Source organism: Anomalospiza imberbis, chromosome 2 (assembly GCF_031753505.1).
Source record: "Anomalospiza imberbis isolate Cuckoo-Finch-1a 21T00152 chromosome 2, ASM3175350v1, whole genome shotgun sequence".
Classification (NCBI taxonomy): domain Eukaryota; kingdom Metazoa; phylum Chordata; class Aves; order Passeriformes; family Viduidae; genus Anomalospiza; species Anomalospiza imberbis.
Genome location: NC_089682.1, coordinates 98997878 through 99003778, shown reverse-complemented (window position 1 = coordinate 99003778; position 5901 = coordinate 98997878). Strand labels below are relative to the sequence as shown.

The 5901-nt window shown below is 34.9% G+C and overlaps 1 long non-coding RNA gene across 2 annotated transcripts; it reads right to left on the bottom strand.

Annotated features, from left to right (window-relative positions):
- Window positions 1-688: 688 nt before the first annotated feature.
- Window positions 689-5531, bottom strand: LOC137467107 (uncharacterized). 2 transcript variants are annotated; one of them, XR_010995407.1, is made up of 3 exons: window positions 5295-5531; window positions 4870-5029; window positions 689-1062 (listed from the first exon to the last, which is right to left on the bottom strand). It is a non-coding gene; the product is annotated as an uncharacterized lncRNA (long non-coding RNA). The 2 variants fall into 2 exon arrangements; XR_010995406.1 differs by lacking the exon at window positions 689-1062 and adding an exon at window positions 2947-3011 and having other exon boundaries at window positions 4866-5029.
- Window positions 5532-5901: the final 370 nt, after the last annotated feature.

Below are 5901 nucleotides of genomic sequence, written 5' to 3'. Positions count from 1 at the left end.
GAGCAAAGCTGAACATGTCCACTATTTCTGACACTTACCAAACACAAGGTCTTGCAAAACAATCTGCTATTTAGCAGTGGAAAGAACTTGACTCCATACAGCATGAAGATTCCCTCATTATCCATGATCTTATGTCTCTGTTTATGATTTCCAGAATATTGCTGGCAGATGCACTGTGAAAGTTGCTTTCCAGCTTGCCTCCAAGATCCCCAAGACTCAGAAGCAGGAAACAAGAATTCACTTTCCTCTGCAATTACAAGATAGATTGATACAAAGCAATTTCAGATTTTTTCATAACAAGTTAACGGTCAGCACTTCTTATGAAGCATCATTAACTCAGATCCAGCATCAGTAAAATTATGTTAAAGACCATGTAAGAAACTTTAACAAGATCTGTTCTCTGATAGATTTTGGATTCTAAACAAGTACTTAACCCAAACATGCTTCATAGCCTTGCAGAGGTGTTGTAGCTCTTATACCATACTGTTGTGTTATTGTTATACCATACCGTTGTGTTGGTTAGTTTGCCAATGTTCAGGTAAGAGACATTGCCCATAAGATTGCATGCAGACCCTGGAGTCATACTTGCTATAAATAAAATGCCTCACTATAGTAAGTGAATATTTATCTACAAATGTAATTTTAAGTATTTTCATACAGACAAATATATTAGAATTATCACGTATTTCATCCTAAATATTATTTAAAATACTATAGATGGAATGTTAAAGTTATTAAGCTCTTCAAACTCAGTGTTTTGACTTCTATTTTATTTAGTACCTGTGAAGTTTTGGACTTTTGACAGAAAAAAGTACTTTTTTATTTTAATATTCAAAATGTTGTTTTCACAATGTGGAAACAAGTGAAATTTACACTTTGGAGGAGTATCATGAGGCCTCCCCTTGAGTTAAATCTCCCAGTTACAATTTAGTGGTGCACACAGATGGGCCTGTCTTTAGTTTAAAGATTAATACCTAGAGAATGTGGTTTTCTACAGCAGCAGTTTCCAGACTTTTTACCACACTGAAAATCTCTCATATATATTCCAGTGGAGGATCCAATCTATACCAAAAAAAGATTTAAGCAAATTACCTACAGCAGCATTTTCATGTTTAATTTAGCAGGTCTTCATATTTGTTGATTAAATCCTTAATATAGACTGTTGGTTGAAGAAGATAGGCTGCTAGTACCCACTTTCAAAACATAAAAGGGTAACAACAGCTTTCAGATCTACATTTTAAATATAATCATGAAGTAACCAGCATAAAGAAACAGAAATATGGTCAACCCTTTTACAGAGAACTAGAAGTCAATAAAATTGAAGCCACATTCTGTCAGAAGCAACACCGATTAAAGGGGTTCAAGTTGCTTTTTGGTCTTCTTTTTTCTAAATTAGGATGTCTTAAATCTCTGAGTAAAATTTCTTTGTTGTTTTTTCCCCGTTTAAATCAGATGAGATGAACCTTACCTACCCTTTCTGTCTGAAAAAAAATTCATGTAAAAGTAGCTGGAAATTTCATCACAAAATCCCTAAACATGTAAGAAATTCTGCTAATAAATTTAACCACATTATACACTTTGGATTATCCCAATGACTTGCCTTCAAATACAAGAGCAACTCCAATCAAATATCATTATTCTAAATTAGTAAGGCTGTGAATCTTGTCAAATGAAAGTGACCAAACTTTTCTTAGAATGACCTTCACAAAGCTTAAGGACTAAAGAAGCAGATTTCAGAGGAAAAGTGCATGTGACAACAGAGGGAGTCCCTTCAGATGCTGCTGATGATGATGATGATGACATTTCAACATCTGTTGTCAAAGCTTTTGTGTACCTCCAGCTTCTCATATGCTAATAACTTATATAACTCTAACTAATGCTAATAATTAGATAACTCTAATTTCATAAGAGATTAAAAGTCTGGAGACATGGAGTTGATTTGGGATTATTCAGCTGTATGGGAATAAAAATATCACAGTAAAAAACATGCATGTATTCCCCATCAAAACCTGTGTATTATGATGAGTTTTCCCTATGATATCACAGGTCCTGGTTGCCAATAAAGACAAGGAGATTCAAGGGAAAATGCAATTGCAACAAATACTGAACATGCACTGGACACCATGAACAAAAAACCATGTGTGTCTATCACTGCTTAGTGAACTTCCCCTGAGGATTCACCAAGCCTTGTCTTTGAGGCAAATACATGAAGGAAAAATTCTGTTCACCTGAAGAGAGTTAGGATTTTGCCACTTAAATCCTGGATGAAAATACAAATCAGGACTTTGGTATTATGTAGAGGGATTTCTCATTTTATATTGGCTAAGTCTTGACACTTCAGCAAAAGAACGAGTTACACACCAATTAATTTTTCAATATGTTTAAATCATGGGATCTGTTGAAATATGCAGGATTTCCTTCGCTCTGCAACACAGTTTAATATTATCCTTAAAGTAATTATTTCCATTTTGCCTTTTTAGAGCAACCCTTGACAATATCAAAGTCCCTGTATTCTATCCAACAAGTGTGCACAGGAAGTGGAAATTTAGCCTTAGATACTAGTTCCAATGGAGAAAAAGAGAATTTCTTCAATTCTCCATTTCACTGGGATTTTTCACCATAGACAAAATAGAAATAAGCAAGATAATTTGGATTGTCTTTTTAAATGTCACACCTTGGTCACACATGGCAAATGCAGAAAAATTCTCGGTTAGGAAGGTGTTAGGCAAACTGTGTACACTGGGTTGCAAAATGCAGTCTATCATTAACAATGCTGAAAGCAAGAACATCTGTTAAAAACAGCTGAGAAACCTCAAGTATATTGGGCAAAACTTCCCAACACAAAGATAATGGGGGAAAAAGAGAAGGCTGCCATTTTCAGGAGCAATATACTTTGAACACTGAATTACCATAATCCAGAAAAGTGGGAGTCAATACATGATGCTAGGAAGCAGGTATGCAAGGTAGGAAGAAGAAGGAAATGTGGAAGGTAGCTCAGGTTTGGGAGTCCTCTGATTTTCAAAAGAAGCAAAGAGAAAATGCATCACTGCACTGAGTTCTCTATCCTGCAAAAAAAAATTCTTTACCCTTAGAATTTCCTTTTCACCTCATTCTGCTGCACACAACCTTGCAACAAATGTTGTGAAATACAAGTCTTTGTATAAGCTAAGGAGTAGCAAGTGTCTGGTTCCCAGAGACACAGAGAACTACCTCGGTGTTTGGAGGCTCTTCCCTCTTTGCAAAGGCTGGCTTTGCTAATGCTGTTTTAGACTACAGAGGGGAGAAAGAGAAATGCTGTCATGGTATCATCAGGGGCTTTTTAAGACTCTACAAGGCAAGCAACCAATACAGTGCAACACAGTCCTTGTGCTGCTTTCTTTAGTAACCTCTTCTATTATTATAATAATTGAAAATTATAATTAAAATCCACCACTGGTATAGATTAATCCGGCTTTAATTTATGACAATTGCCACCAGACTGCAAACTGTCTCCACACACATAGTGTTTAATATAATATCACTATCTAAGAATAAGAAAAGAAATTGTACAATGTTTAAGAGAAAATAAAAGAACTTGTCATAATCTTCGAACACATTACCAAAGTCTAAGGTAAATTAGAGGGCTGATAAATATATTATCACCAACAGTGTACAAAGAAATATTTTAAGTTACATAGGGAAAAGGAATAAAGTTATTAAAATATAAATGGCTTTTTCTACAATGGTATATGCAAGAGGTCTCCACTGTATTAAAGCATATAAAAATAATGGAGAAGAATGAGCTGTGAGTACTGAGGTTTTCTACATTTGATTATTTTTAATGTAGAATTCAGGCAGGTATATAAGGCAATATACTACAGCTTCATATAAAAATGAAACAGTAAGTTTCAGTAACTCGAAAATAATTTAGATTAAAATTGAAGTTAGCTCCAAATGGAATTGAGTTGTGAAATAGTCCTGTCAAAAATGAACAAAGATCTAAATCTAAAGTTACTATTGGTTAATGGAATATTGGTTAAAGACTGTGATTTGAAGACCATACTTACTTAAAAAAGAGACGAAACCAAGTCTTTAAGGAAAAGCATCTGACCCATGTAAGACATAATTTCAACTTGTTACCAAGTTAGCAATATTTACTTTTCTTATTAGTTCTATAAATACAAAATCATCTTAAAAATGCAACCATAAAAACTTTAATCTGATTTTATAGTATTTTTTCAGAAAAAGGTCAAAAAATGAAATATTTCTTTTTCTACCAGTAAAGTTTTAAAGTAAAAACAAGTAAGTCAAGAACCCCTCAGTTGCCTTATGACAGTAGTCACTAAATCATTTGGCTATTTTATTAAAATATACATCAATAAGAAATGTTAAAAATCAGAAGTGACATTATTTTGGAGGGTGAATTTCTAATGAAGCAACACAGATTTCATCCTGTGTGAAACAGCTGGACCATGACGAGATCACATTAGCACTAATTAAAATGATATTTTTTGGTGCAGTTTTTGTTAATCCAGCTTCATTGGACTCAAAAGGATTTCTGAAATCTGTAATAAAAGCTATTATGTAATCTTACTCCAGTTCACTTGCATCAGGTTACTGTGTGAAATTTCCCTATAATAAACAATATTTTCTTAAAATTCTCACTCAATAAAATCAATATTAACTTTTTACTATTATAGCTGGTTTTCCCCAATATATGATCCTCATTTAATTAAAAAAAATTAAAGCTCTAATTTATTTTTGCTTGATGAACAAGAAAAATATCATATTAAAAGCAACATTTTGCCATGTTTCTCTTTCTCCCTCACTTTCCCAGGTCCCTGTTGTTCCCAATGTATAATTTGCAAAACATATTGCTTCAATACTTACAATGAGAGAGGCGGCCCAGCTGTGGGAGGGAAAGGACAGCAGTCTCCAATATTACCATAATAATCTGCCTAAGGTCCCATGAGCCCTCTGGAGTATACAATTCTCTATACTGCAGGCCCCAGCTGGAGAATGTTTTCTTGACATGTATGCCAACCTTTGCCTGCAGGCAAAATAAAAAAAGGCAGAGAAGTAATCATGAAAATAAAAAATCTTGTCAACTGTGGTAGGATGCAGTTTCCATGTTTTTTTTGCTCACGTAGGCAGTAGTGCTAACAAAATGATAGGAGACTTTAAAAGACTGCAACTGGTACGTGTATTGCTGGAGAGGGGATCATATGCCACACTAATTCTGCAATTTTAACTTTGGGGGAAAAAATGAGCAGTGATATTGTATTACTGTCAATATGCATGACAGCTTTATTTACCTCCTCTTCTGGTGGCTGCTCATTATGGGATTTAAGCAGGAAAGTGAAACCCTGACGGTGTTGAGCTAATTGCAAAGGGCCAGATTGTGATCTCATTGTTTTGTGTTGGGTGGTTGGGGTTTTTTCATGGTGATGAGGGCTCTCAGGCAAATAGTCCTGCTGGCTCAGTGGGACTAATTGGGAAGTAAATGCCCATCGCTGTGAAAGGCATGCAATTGGCTCAGCAAACTTTTGAAGGAAAAAAAAAAGCGAGACTTTAAAACAAATAAAGGGAAAAGGTGGTTGGAAGACACATGTAAAAGATCAAAGACCTAATATATGCTTTTGCCCTTCAGTTTCAAACTCGGTTTGTACCCAAGAACCCGAGGCCTTTCTTCTGATTTCATTCAAACAGAAGTAAGAGGAACACCAGCACCACAGAGCTCAAAACAAGTCCCATGTTGTGATAGACTTCTAAAGCATTAAAAATAGCCTTCTGTAAAGAAAGAAAAAAATCTGTGTGCACCAGTCACAGGTCAGAGGTTGCATTTTCAAAACAGAGTTGTCAAAGTAAGACCAAGAGCTATTTACCATTTTAATTCTAATTAACAACAAAACCAGATTTCCT